The sequence below is a fragment of the Melospiza georgiana genome, chromosome 6 (genome assembly GCF_028018845.1).
Source record: "Melospiza georgiana isolate bMelGeo1 chromosome 6, bMelGeo1.pri, whole genome shotgun sequence".
NCBI classification, from domain to species: Eukaryota; Metazoa; Chordata; class Aves; order Passeriformes; family Passerellidae; genus Melospiza; species Melospiza georgiana.
Window position 1 is genome coordinate 2246051 of NC_080435.1, and position 13618 is coordinate 2259668.

The 13618-nt window shown below is 46.1% G+C and overlaps 1 protein-coding gene across 4 annotated transcripts in view; it reads left to right on the top strand.

Annotated features, from left to right (window-relative positions):
• The window catches only part of SUSD6 (sushi domain containing 6), an 89539-nt gene that overhangs the window by 7603 nt on the left and 68318 nt on the right, over positions 1 to 13618 (top strand). For 2 of the 4 annotated variants that reach the window (XM_058026436.1, XM_058026433.1), the window contains exons 2-3: positions 1195 to 1306; positions 11090 to 11181. The gene's annotated coding sequence lies outside the window, so the exon portion shown is untranslated. Of the gene's footprint in view, positions 1 to 1194; positions 1307 to 4557; positions 4625 to 11089; positions 11182 to 13618 lie in introns of those variants that run through there. The other 2 variants (XM_058026434.1, XM_058026435.1) reach the window with 2 other exon arrangements.

Sequence of the window (13618 nt, forward strand, 5' to 3'; positions counted from 1 at the left end):
GAAACAGGAAAATGTGAGTAGCTCTCCTGCATCTTAGCAATAAGAGCTCTCTCTGAGAAAAAAGGGTTTGTGAGAGAGTTCTCTGGACCCAAAAAGTCTTGGATGACTGAGCTGGGAGCTCAAGGTGTCTGCAGCAGCCTATCCTTAGAGTGAAGGTGTCTTAGTCTTTTGGTTTGCTGGCTGGGCATCGATGTGGAGGAGAGAACAAATGGCATGGAGCAGGTGCAGCCCTCCCTCTTTGTCTGCTGGGCACACAGTGCTGCAGAGAAGGAGGTCACACAGCATGCTAACATTACCAAGGCTCCTGGCCAAGGATAGATTGTGTGACAGCCTGAAGTAACATTATCTCTTAGATTATATTTTTTCTCCTCTGATAGTGCTTAGACTGTCGTGAGACCCTTTCTAGCAGAGCACTACCATCAGAAATCATATTTTATCAGTGGCTTCTCTCAGAAGTGAATTTACCTTGAAATTGGAGCCATGTTAGGTATGTGGCACCTGAACAGAGTTGAGTAATTTTTTAAATTTTGGGTTTCCTTAGCCAAGCTTTGGCAGCAGTGGGGAGGGCCACAGGGGTGGCTGCTGTGAGAAGCTGCTAGAAGCTTCCTTCATGTTCAGCAGAGCCAATCCCTGGTGGCTCCACAGATGGATGTGCCTCTAATCAAGGCTAAACACCCGCTAGGAGTGGTGGCAATGCCCGTCCTTGAAGGCCTGCACCCCGTGGAAGAGTGACCCACACTGCAGCAGTTAGAGCAGGACTGAGGTCTGTGGGATGGACTCAGCTTGTGGCAGTTCAGAGAGAGCTGTTGTTTGTGAGATGGACTCAGGCTGGAGAAATTCATGGAGAACTGTCTCCTGTGGGAGGGACCCACAGTGGAACAGGGGAAGGGTTCCTCTCCCTGTGCAGTGTGAGAAGCCCTGGGTGATGAACTGACCATAGCCCTCATTCCCTGCCCTCCTGTGCTGCTGGGGGAGGAAGTAGAGGTCAAGAAGGAGGAATGGGTGGAGGGAAGGTGTTTCAAAGGTTTTACTTCTTAGCATCCTGCTCTATTTTTTTTTTTTTTTTACTAATAAATTCAGTTAATATCTCTAATTCTATCCTGTTTTTGTCCGTGCTGGTATTTGATGAGTGATCTCTCCTGGTCCTTATTGCAACTCATGAACCCTTTGTTATATTTTCTCTTTCCTGTCCAGCTGCAGAGGGGAGTGACAGAGGCGTTTGGTGGGTGCCTGGAATCCAGCCAGAGTCAACCTACTACAGAAGTCCATCATGGGAGGGAAGGAATGGGCAGATGTGTGCAGGAGGGTAAGAAGTAACATTTGTTTTCACAAGGTTGTGAAAGGCTTTTCACAGTTTGAATGGCAGGATACAAATTTCAAGTCTGGGATTAAAAATATGTTTGTTTTATTTGATTAATCCAGTGACAGATCTGGGTCTGGAGGGCAGCCACTGTCCCTGTGGGGTCTATGAAGGCATGCAGAACAGTATGCATTTGCATCACTGTGAGAAATGTTTTATATTGCTGTAAAACATGTCCCCTCTGGGCCAGCTTCCACTGCTGCAGGTTTGCCAAAAGAACCAGGGCAAAATGTGATGTGGGCTGTCTCAGTGCCCCAATGTATGGGCTGCCCTTTTCCCCAGCCCTGTGCTAGTAAGTCTGACCAAATCCCATCTGTGTCCCTGCCAGAAAGGAGTGTATTGATGGACTAAGACTTATGTGACAGTAAAACTCTTCTGTGGAGTAAAAGCAACATCCATAACCACTGGATAAGAAATTAATTATTTAATCAGATGGGGCCACACAAACTAAGCATGCTTTGACCTTCTGGTGGAGTTTGGCAGCTTTTATGCTTTAAAATTTCTATTACTGAAAATGAAGTGTTTCAATGAATTATTTATTTTCATCTCCATTCAAGCAACTGGAAAATGAACATTAGGAAAGTTGTGCCAAAATACCCGGGTTGAGACCATAAGCTTTGTGCCCTGGGGAGAGGTGCTCTGATGGTAGCAGCTCCCAACCTTCCTTTTCTCTTTTTGACACATGTAATAAGGAGAAAATGTCTCACCTCCTTCTTCAGAACCTGGAGCCTGAAAAGATTGGAACCAGTTGGTGACAGGCATTTGCCTGGAAGAAGGCTGTAACTGTTCTGGGGGCAGTTGGTGGCATTTAGCTCCTCTGAGGCACTGGCAGTTGGCTATTGCTGGTAACAGGATGTTGGATTGGACCAACTGGTGATCTAATGCAGTGTGGCAAATTCAATGTAAAAGGCATTAGTTAATGTCTGTGTGATACTTTGGACATTTAAGATGGTCTGTGAATGCTGATTTCTGTGATTCTGTGATTCTGTGATAAACAAAAAAATAAGCACAGCCAAATTAGTGTATCTGAGGCCTCAAAGGAAGAATTTAGTGGTTTTATTATGGCTTGATACAGTTATAAAGAGAAATATGTATGAATGAAAATTACAGAAACAAAGTATAGCAGAGAAATAAAAGGATCTCTAAACGTTCAAAAAGTTGAACCGGTTGATGCTAAAAATGTGATGAATCAGCCCCTAGTGAGAAGTAATTTTAGTGAGAATCTGCCAGGAATTGCACCTTTCTCTGTGGACTAATGCCATGAGCAGAGGGAGTACTGTGGCAGCCTCCTCACAGCTCTTTTATTTCAGAGGTACTGAACTTTTCCTTCAGGCTCAGGACAGCTGCACTAATTGTTCAAAGCACAGCAAAACACAGGCCAGTATTTTCATTCCGTGCCTTCCACCTTTGCATCTGAGATGTGACAAAAAGAACAGCTGTGTGAATCAGCAGGTTTGCGTGCAGCTCTAGCTCCCACTCTTCCTTCCTGCCTTTAGGCATGTTTTCCAGATGATAATGTAGCTTTTTCCTGCTTTTTGGTGTTGAATTGCTTACAAGGGGAGTATTTATAGGGAATGTTTTGTGATGTATCATATTTATTTCCTACGTCTGATGAAATAATGGTAAATGATTGGTGAGCTATAACCTGTTATGGGCTTTTACTATGAATGATCACCGTACTATTGCAGAAAAATAGGTAAACTTCCCTTCCTCTACCTTTCCAGTAGAACTACACATGGTTCCTTCCCCATATAAGAGAGAGAACAGCTCACTCTCCACAGCAAAATATGAATAATGTAGCAGATCCATAGAAAGTAGGTGTTAGTTCAAGCAAGAGAAAGGAAAGCAAAGCAAGGAATCCTTCCTGAAGGCACGTTTGGATACAGGAGTGTAGTCTTGGGAGCAGCCGTAAAAAGCAGATGGAGAGGGTGGAGGTGGCCGGCCAGGTGTAAGCATCCCCTACGCGTGTGTGCAGGGCAGCCCTGCGAGCGCCAGTGCGGCCTCCTGCAGCAGCGCAGCCCTGGGGCTCGCAGCCAGCAGTGTGGCAGCGCCGGTGCCGCGCCGCAGGCCGGGCCCAGCCGAGCCCTGCGCTCCCGCGGGCTGTCCCCAGCCGAGGGCCGAGGGTGTGCCAGCAGCCCGGGGGCTGTGGGACGGGCCGAGGAACGGGCCGGCGGCAGGGGGCCTGTGCGGGAGCATTGCCATGGCTTCCTGCCGCTGCGGCGAGCTGGCAGGAGCGTGCCCACGGCTGAGTCTCCGCACTGCCCGGGCTCTGGGGTGGCTCCGCAGCCGCGACAAGGGCAAGGGACGCGCTCACCGTGCGCTGCCCCGGCGCCCGGCAGCGCAAGGAGACGGCCGGGGCTGTGCAACACCGCTCTCCCCTGCTGCTGCTGCTGCTGCTGCGGAGCCGCTTCTCCTCCGGCACGGACCCGCAGAAGGCAGGAGGGGGCTCCAGCTCCGCTCACAGCCGTTGTTCCCGGCGCCGTGCCGAGAGCGAGCGCCACGTGTCCGCGCAGCCGCACGCCGCCCGGCGGAGAGGCGACGAGCCCTCACGAGCCCCGCCGGCTCCCGACAGCGGCCGTCGCTGCTTGCGGCGGGGCGGGGCTCCGGCCGCGCTCCGCCCCCCGCGGGCCGCGCCGCAGCGCCCCCCTCCGGCCGCGCCTCCTCGCGCGGCTCCTTTAAGGGCTGCCCCGCCCCGCCCCGCCCCGCCCCGCGCGCCGCCGGGCCCAGCTCGCGGCGCGGGGCGGGGCCTGGCGCGCGGCGGCGGCCGGGGCGTTGGGCGGGCGAGACGCCGGGGCGGCCGGGGCGCGCGGCCGCCGACCTGCAGCGCCAGCGGCACCGCCGCCCCAGCCCGCCCGCCGAGCCCGCCCGCCGGGTGAGCACCGCCCGGTGAGCGCCGCCCGCTGCCGCCGGTGCCGCGGGGGGAGGGCGCGCAGCACAGGGGCCGCCGGGGCGCGGGGCGGGGGCAGCGGGCTGGTTGCGGCGGGGCGCCGAGCCGGGCCCGCCGCCGGGGAGCGGGGAGCGTGTGCTGGGCGGGGGCCGGGAGCCGGAAGGTGTCGGCGGCGCTCTCCCGGTGGCCCGCGGGGGGAGCCCTGCCCGGGTGCGGCCCCGCACGGAGCTGGCGGTGCTCGGGGCTGCGGCGGGAGCCCTTCCCCGGCCGGCTGCCCGGCCGCCTCCCTTACATAATGTCACCTGTGGTACCTGCGGCTCCCGCGTGTCACGGCGGCGGGTGGTCGGTGGCGGCGGCAGAGCTGGGCTCTCTCTGAGGTCAGCGATCTTGAAGCGTGTGTGTCTTCGGGCGTGAGGATTCGCTTGGTGCGGGGTGAACCTCTAGGGTTTAAAACCCCCTCAGTAACAGCGGATAAGCGTTCGCCGCGGTCTTCGCGTTTTCCTTTCGCAGAGCTTTTGGGTGCATGGGGAAACCACAGGGAAAGTGGTGTCTGAGATGAAGGTGGTAGTGGAGGCACTGCTGCGGACAATTCAACGTGAGAAACTTTGTGTTTGTTAGGTTTTCATCTTTGCTTTCTTCTTTGTGGTGCTTTAACACTGCCCAGAGGTCAGAGCTTCCGTAGCAGCTGCCTTTACACGTGTGCAGTGCTTAGGCTGAGCTTCTACTTGTGCGTGTAACAAATCTGTGGTAAATCCCCCGTGGAAGACCTGGAGCTCAAAAATAGCCGTGCTAGGCTTTCTCAGAACGGACAAGCAATAATTGTTCTAAGTATCCCTAAAATTGGGTAAAGGATGAAAAAATACCATAATCAATTGTTCTTATTTCTAATATACTGATGGAAATAGTCATACAGTTTTTTAGCTTTGAAGTGTTCTTTTAAACAGATTAATGCAAATACAGTAGTTTCAAGTGGGCGTATTCTCAAAGGGGTTATGTTATTGTGGGGAATAGACGTGATCTCAGTGTAGTTACAGTAACACAGATTTTGTTGAGTGAAAGGGAATGAGAGGAAGTAAATATATAAATTAAAAAAATTCTGAAGTAGTTAAGAGCTAAACTGAGCCGATGGGCAGAGAGGATCTTGCACTTGTCTGCACTTCCTAGTGGCTTTTTGTGCGTGTTCCCATAAAAGCTATTATGTAATGGTGCTTCTCTTGGCAGGAATCTATTGTCACCATAATTCCTGAGGTTTCTGGAGCAATGCAGCTTGTTCAGAAGAGTCGTGGTCAGAACAATAGCAAGAAAAGTTCTTAAGAGGAGGTGTTTAACCTCTTTAATTTTTCATGCAGTAGGACTAGGCTCAAGACATCTGGATCTTTTCCAGAGTATCTCTGTTATTCAGCCTTTCTCTTCTCCTAGGCTGCGCTATAGCTGTTGGGCACCAGCTAGCTGCTTACATCTGCATCAGAGCTGGGAAAACACTGACTCTCTCCTTTAATAATATTTGTTATACTTCTCTTTCTAGTGATTTTTTTTTCTTTTCCCCTCTGAACAGATGCATAAGTGATATAGTTAAAGCACTTAACTGTTGCTTAGACAAGAAAAAATCTTGAGATAATGGAGAAAGGGAACTCTCCCAGTTCTCATCTCTAGTTTGAACTTGTCTGTGTACATCAAAGGGAGGCAAAATGCCGAAGCAGAGAAGGAATTTACATATTAAATGCCAGTGCTCTAAGGATCGGTGCTCTCTATGGTGTCTGTAGTTTATCGTTGATTTCATCCCCCTCTTCAGGTGTCTGCCATAAATCTCTGTAAGTCTGCCTCCTTTTCTTCTTTTCATGACATGCTTTTTGGGGGATATATTTTCATGAAGAGAGAATAATTCTTTCTAGTAGTGTAATCTGATGGCCAGTTGTGGCACTGGCAGCTTTACAGATCATACTTTTGTCTTTGTAACTTTCATGTTGTTTCTGGTAGTAATTCTCTAAGCAAAACTTTGAGAAAGAACTAGTTTTCTTTTTCTTGTTTGCAATTTCATCTTCCCTCTTAAGATGGCTTGTCCTGTTATTTATTTAAATGAGTGTTTTATGGATCACTAGAAAAGACAGTACCATCTGACAGTAGGAAAGTATGTTTCTTTAAGGGCCGCTGGGTGAAGGATGTGCTTGAAAGATCTGCAACTTAATCTAACTAGATTTTAAAATTGAAGGTCACTGTAGAGTGAAGTAACACATGATAAGGGAGCCATAACCTCCTCTTAGACAAGTTACTGGCAAAACCCAGGTGCCCCCATATCCTCTTTAAAGGCAGATTACTCTCTAAAGTATGGGTCTGGGAAAGTACTAATCTCAAGACAGAAATTTCCCAACCACAAATGTAGCAGAGACTTTGCTCTGTCCCCTTCTCTCTGCTTGTCATGCAAATTGAGCACCCGCAGATTTTGAGGAGGACCCAATGCCCTTGAGCTGTGCAGTGCTCCGTGTCTCTGCTGGAACAGTTTCCACACAGTTATCAGCAGTTTATATTTAGTGCAGCGTGTGAAGGTGGATTGAAATGGCTGCTTGAGCAGAGCTGCCCGGGCAGTCAGCAGGTAATGGCAGCTGGAGTCACTAGGTGTGCGTCCTGCTGCAGCACAGCGGTTTTGGTGGAATTTATTCTGTCTTGGGGCCAGGGTTGCTTTCTACTGCTTTGCTCCTGCCTCGAGAATTGTTTCAACTCTCAGTGAGAGCAGCCTGCCATGGCCTTAACCTCAGCTGTGCAACGTCCTAACCATAGATTTGGGTTTCTGTGACTGTTCCTGTTGCGTCACTTCTGCTTTTTATCGGTGTGCTGTCTCACACCACAGCCGCCTACTGCTGTACTGCCCAGATACGGCTCTTGCTTGTTCTGCTTTTGTGAGCAAACAGATGTGAGCTGCTGGCCTCTGTCAGTCCAGGAAGGCTGGATGCTGCACTCAGGGTCTGTGTCAGGCCACTGCTCCTGTATGTTTTTTCCCTTTTGAAGGTTGCATCTCTTTTTGCTTGCGTGAGATACTTCCAGAGAAGCCTATTATCTGTGAGTAACTGCATGAAAGGACAGTAGCTTGGAAGCCTTGCTCCAAAGTTTCCTGAACTATGTCCTTTTGTGCACTCTGCTTGGCACAAGGACTTCTTGCAGCTCCTCTGCCCTCTGAGCCACTTGTTGGCTGCTGTAACCAGCTGATCCCAGCTGATGAGGCTTAGCTGGGAGAGGCATCTTTCACTGGCAGGGTTGGTCCCACAACCTGTTTGCCTGAAAGACTGGGAAGGAGGGAGGAGGGGCAGCAGGGATTGAATTCTGCTTTAGAAATATGTAAATATAAACATGAAGACTTTTCCTAGAACAGGGAAAGGGAAAATTTAACCCATATATAGCAAAGGTGTTGTGGTATTACTTACAGTAGATTTCTTTTGCCAAAATACACTAGTCTATAATTATGTCTAGCTGTCATGACAGGTGTCATGTCCTAGAAATGCCATCATACATGTTTACTCTCTTGTCATTAAGTTACTCTGGTTACAAGTAGAATTATTTCAGATGTAACAGTTTAACCTCCAGCACAGAGTGTTGTAGTTGGGAGCAGGTAGATTACTTCAGTGAAGCACTCTCTGTCTTTTTAAGCCCATCTGTGTAATTCATGTGGCTTTGCTAGTCTGTAGTTAATGTAGACGGTATTTTCCTTGACTCTGCTAGAAGTCTTGTTTATGCAGCTGCAAAAATTGATTTTAACTTTAATCACTAGAAATACTTCCTATAAATGTCAGGAAGTGAGCTTTTGTATGTACAAGAAAAGTTTTCATCTGCCATTCGTATGTTGGCTGTTTTATTATTGAGCAGTGGCAGCTACTGCTGTCTCACAGGAGGCTTAATGCTCTCACATGGCTTACTACACGATGCAGTCTGCACAGTCTGTTTTCAGACTAAGCATAGTGATGCTAATAAGAGACCAGTGAAAGCCTGGCCTGTTGTTTGCTTGCTTATTTAGTTGTTTTAAATATTTGTGTGTAGTAATCCAAGGCAATTTTTTTAAGGAAGCTCACATTGAAGAGCTGCAGGACCAGGAGTTGGAGGTGTAAAACCCCTACTGCTTTCCCACTGTCTCAGTTGTCCCCCCAGTTTCTCTTTCCGTGTGTGTTGAACGGTGGGCAGGCTCCAAAAGTGGAGCTTTGTGAGCAGCACAAGGGATCTCTGTGTCTCATGTCACACTGGCCACCAGCCCACCAGCTGTAAATTGCCTTCCTGGTATGAGTGAGTGTTGAGTGGAATGGGTTGGTCATCACTGCTGTGCTAAAGTACAGCTTTTGGAGCTGGTTGAGCAGAGTCATGGGAAATTGGCCACTGGAATCACTTTGATGTGGTAAATAAGACATCGTGTCATATTTGTGCTACAGAATAGAATGGCTTTAATTCTTACAGTGTTTAATTCTTACTTGCCATAGGAGTAACTTCCTGGTAGGCAGTTGAACTTTGCAGGGCTGAAATGTGCACCATTTTAACCTCATGCTCAGAAATGAACCAGCTTCAATACCTTGTCTCTGTTCATAGCTCCCTTAGCTTACACTTCAAAAGTGCCAGGACCATTTGGAAAACTTCAAAGCCATTTACATTTTTCCTCAACTAATTTTCCTCACAGTTTATAATATTGTTATGCTTCAGTGCAGTTCCTTTTTTTCTCTTGCATTGATTTAATGGGATTTTGTAATAAAATGAGTGGGAATTGCAAGAATTTCTGATCAAAACCAAGTTTGCAGCCTGTTTGGGAATGAAGATAGAAAAGAAGTTATGTTGGTATATTAGATCTCTTTCTGCAGGACCTTTAGGGGTACATAAGTTTTAAGAGGGAAACCCTACTGATTAATTGGTCTTTAAAAAATTAGCAAGCAAACCAAAACCAAACAACACCCTTCCCAACTCCCCAATTGCTGTGAGCGAGCTTGAGAATGATGTTAAAGGCTGCTTGCTTTGAAAGGACCTGTATGTGTAGTGTTAAGCCTACAGGTTAGTGAAATGCTTTAATATCTTCAACATATTTATGTTCTTTGGGTTTTCTTTTCTTTGTAAATAACTTCTTAAAAATCTTCAAGGACAATATATTAGAGCAGCCCCCACTAATACAGTTTTATGAGGGGATGTGTTAGAATCCCCTTTGGGTATTGGAGCCCATTTGTGCTGACCACTCTCAAAAGGCATTTTATTTGTGAGACCCAGTAAGGTGCTCTAATGTTAATTAAAACACCTCCCCCCACCCCTAAAGTGCATACTGGGTATGTGTGGCTCTCTAATGAGCCAACAGCCAGCTGATGTTCAGTGAAGACAACAATCAGTTTTCATTCTCTGCTGTGTATGGATTCATTATATTTGAAAGCGAAGACAGAAACTGCCTTTAAAATACCCTGTGTGGGTTATCCTTTGGTGCTGATACACAGACTGAGGAGAATCTCTTCTGTGCCAAAACACCAGCCTGGGAGGGTGATTGACATATCTGCTTTTCAAGAGAAGTGTCAGAATTGCAGAGCATTGCTCAGAGGGTATGAAAGCTTCGCTTCTCCATCTGCCGCCGCATATGCCACGGGCCAGTCAGTGGCCATGTGTGCGATCATCCTGAAAGCTTTCAAGCCAGCTTCTCTCCGAGGGCCCCTCACTCTTTTCAAAGTCCAAAAAGGGCATGCTACTTGCTTCAGGAAAGGGAGGGTCCTGTTTTCCCTAAGGAAAATGGAGTAGTATGTCTTTATAAGCTAAAGCACTGTTGCAAAGAGCTGCGTGATCCTGGAACGCTGCGGACTCATTCTGTGATGTGCAACAAAAGCGTGCTGGAGACTCACTGCAAGCTTTGCCCTGGTATATGAGTAGACTACAAAACCATACAAACTTGCTAACAGAGATTAATTAAAAAGAATTTCATGGGTATGGGGAGCAAGGTTGTGAGATCAGGGTTTGTGTCTTTTCGTAAGCATATCAGAGATGTGAAGAGCACTTTGCTAGGTTTACTTTTAATTTCATTAGCTGTGAGAACTTTCATCTCAAGTCTCTTTGTGGTTGCCTGTCTTGCAGGCCTTGCACAGTTCTGTGACTTAAAAGTTGACATTTAAATGTGACAATGAAATGTTTAGCAACAAAGGAGATATTTAAGCAGGCTAGACAAAAATTCCTTTCAGCTGCATAGCTTTTGCTCTCACTTGGATGACCAGTTTTCCCAGTTCTCAGTTTGTTGTTGTGCTTCCTGAAGTGGAGAAGGTTTGCCTTATTAATAGCCATCTTTTTAAGTATTGGAATTTTTAGTAGTAGTGCTGAATAAAAAGAGTGTATACAGTGATGAGACAACGAAACATACCTGTGAATTTTGGCACTATAGAAATAAATGTCTGTTATGCTTATCTGGGAAGTATGCAGTATTTGCAATCACTGAAAGTGCATGTGTGTATCTGATGGCTGGACTTGATGTAGTTTTAGTATGTGTATTTTGGGTAACTTGGGAGGTTTCTGTCCTGCTGAAAAAAAACCCATCAAATAAACTTGAGTGCTGCTGAAAATTTTTTTTTGGTAATGTTCTGCTACACTTGAAACTGTTCTCTTCTTACCTTGAGATTTTTAAATGGAATGTGTGAGGATAGTTTGCATATTCTTTAATTTTGAGTAACTTGTGCAGTACATCTCAGACTCAGATCTGATTTTTTTTGAGTAATGTCTGTATCAGAAGCATAGCTGTGTGCCTGTGTCCTAAAAACATAATAGAACTACTTCTACCCCTCAAGCCTCCTGCTCTTTTATGTGACAGAGTGCCATTCTTTGTACTTACAGGGCTAATACCTGCTTTTTTTGTGCAGTTCTAGGTGTGTGAATCAACCTGTCGTCACTGAATCATCAGTTTAATCTGGCTAATTTGACAACCGTTGTTGCCAGCCTGTGTCAATACCAGGTAAGATGAAAGCTGGTGCTGTTACTTTGTTTTTCCTGAGTTTTTGCTTTTAAAACCTGCATTTTGTCCAAATGCCGTGACTCTTCTGTAAATTGAAGGCAGAATGTGTTGCCTTCTATGTTCTCATCCTGCAGTGAGACAGCCGCTTGTGTTAGCATCTCTGGCTTTTGAAACAGGAAGTATTCTAAAATGTTCTTAGGTTCTGACTCCTTTGTAGTCATGCCTTAGCATTTTTTGTTTACTCCACTGTTAACCTGGTTTTTGTGTAGTTCAGATACCACAAGCTGTGGGGTTTTTTTCCTTGTATTCTCCAATCTGGTACCACTTCCTGGTTTTGCTGAAGAAACTACTGAAGTCCTTCCTGCCTTCCATGTGTGATAAGTCACTTGCGCTATGTGACCTTTTCTCGTGAACAAAAAATGGGTTTTGTTTTGATTTTTTTTCCCCTACCTGCTCCCAGATGTTACCTTTGAAAACTTATCACAGAAGGATTGTACTTGTGTATTGTATATTTGATGTTTTAGTTGGAAAAAGCTACCCAGATATGTCTTTCAGAGAATTAAATTATAAAGCTGTTATTTGGACCTCATCCTTTTATCCCCCTTTAGAGAAGGGGTGTAGGTTTCAGGGGGGTGAAGTGGGGAGGAAATCCCTTTAATGCTTTCAAGCAGGTTATTATCCAGCACTCTAAGGGAGTCCTAGTGCAGACAAACTAATGTGGGCCTTTGTTCTGATGCTAATCAAGATAGGGATAATTCTTCTGACTACGCCCTATTCCCCTCAGAACCCTCTAGCATTGATAAGGTATTAAGCTCCTTTGCTGCTTCTCTTTTTTCTGTGCCTGCCTGATGTCCTTGTTTTCTGTAACTGCTACCTTGAGTGCAAAGTTTCAAGTTTTAAGAAGGCCTCATTAGGAATGTTTACTTAAATATTCTGAGATTTTTTTGGATGCCCTTGGGTGGTATTTGTAGATTTCATTTTAATATATATCTCGATGGCTGTGTGTGTTTATTTTTTTTACTTGTTAAGTAAAAAATCCCAACTCTTTGTTGATGCAAGACACATTGGATTGAATGCAGTGGCATCTTTTGTTTCATGTTGGGGACATGTAACTCAAATTTAGAAGGTATTTTTCCTTCTGTCTCTTCTTGGCTAAAGCAAACAAGTCTTGTTTCTCAGATGCTTTTAAGGATTCCTTAAGAGACTAACTTCTGATCCCTAGTCCAAAGAGCTCTGTAAGTGTTCTAGAGTGAATGTGTGTGCAGCCTAGATAATGTTTTGGTTTGTGCCAGTAATCTGCTTTCAGCCTAAACATAATCTGCACAGCATCAGAGAGAAGCTTGAAACCTCAGTATATAGTGCAGTATGACTCTGCCTGTGATGTAACACAGAATATAAGTGCCTCTTCACCACATCTTATTTGTGACAATGGGGAAAGGACAGTGGTGAAAACATGTTTATGTCTGATGTGAAACGCTTGCATCAGACAGAGCTGTTAAAAATGTCATGCAGATCAAGAAGGAGGAAGAAGTGTTTGGAGTTAGCCTCTTTAGCTTTTCCTTGGCAGTAAGAAGCTGATGAGAAGCTCATCCTTGTGCTGCTAAAAGCAGGTCTGCTAATACAGCAGTGCTGTTAGTGATAGTGGGCTCTCTGGGGATCAATGGTGGCAATCCTCCATGGATAATCTGTCCTGGCTCTGGCTGGTCTGGCCTTCTGGTGAATTTGTGAGGGAGTTTGCAGTCTTTCACTAGGGGCTGTTTCCTCCACAGGGTGGTTTGAGACCATTTTTGGTATCAGTACAGGACAGAGGGATGGAAGGATTTAGACAAGTTCAAGATCTTCCCTAGAAGACAGAGATTGCCTATGTGTGCACAGCTAGTGTGAGCATATTGGTGCTATGCTCTCATGTTTCATTTTGGTGGAGTGTTTTTCCTTAATGCAGAATTGGAGGAGTCCTGCAGTGATGATGTAAAAATCTGATTTCTTTGCAAGCTGCCCAATTTTTGCCTATGTAGACATAGAATATTAGGTAAGTTGAGCTAAAAACATGTGTGAAAAGGTAGTGGGGCAGAGGGAGAAAGGCTCCCTCAGAAGATGCTCAGCTGAGGTGACTGACTTGGAGTGCTTTCTGCCAGTGACTGTGCACAGATGCAGGGTGTACATTTCAAAGTAATCCAGCCTGGCTCCTTTCCTGCATGGAAACATTAGCTGTGGGAAGGGACTTATCAGCACTTCTAAACAATGTTGTTTTTTGAAGTTGATTCTGCTGACAATATCCAGAAGAGACATCATGACCAGACATGGTAGATTTTATGTGGGTAAAATTATGGGCTGGGTGTAACTGCCTTTGCTAGTGCTATTAACCCAACAACTGTTAAATCCCAGGAAATGCTCATTTTCAGAGTGATTGCTTTTACAACCTGAAAATAAAACCTGG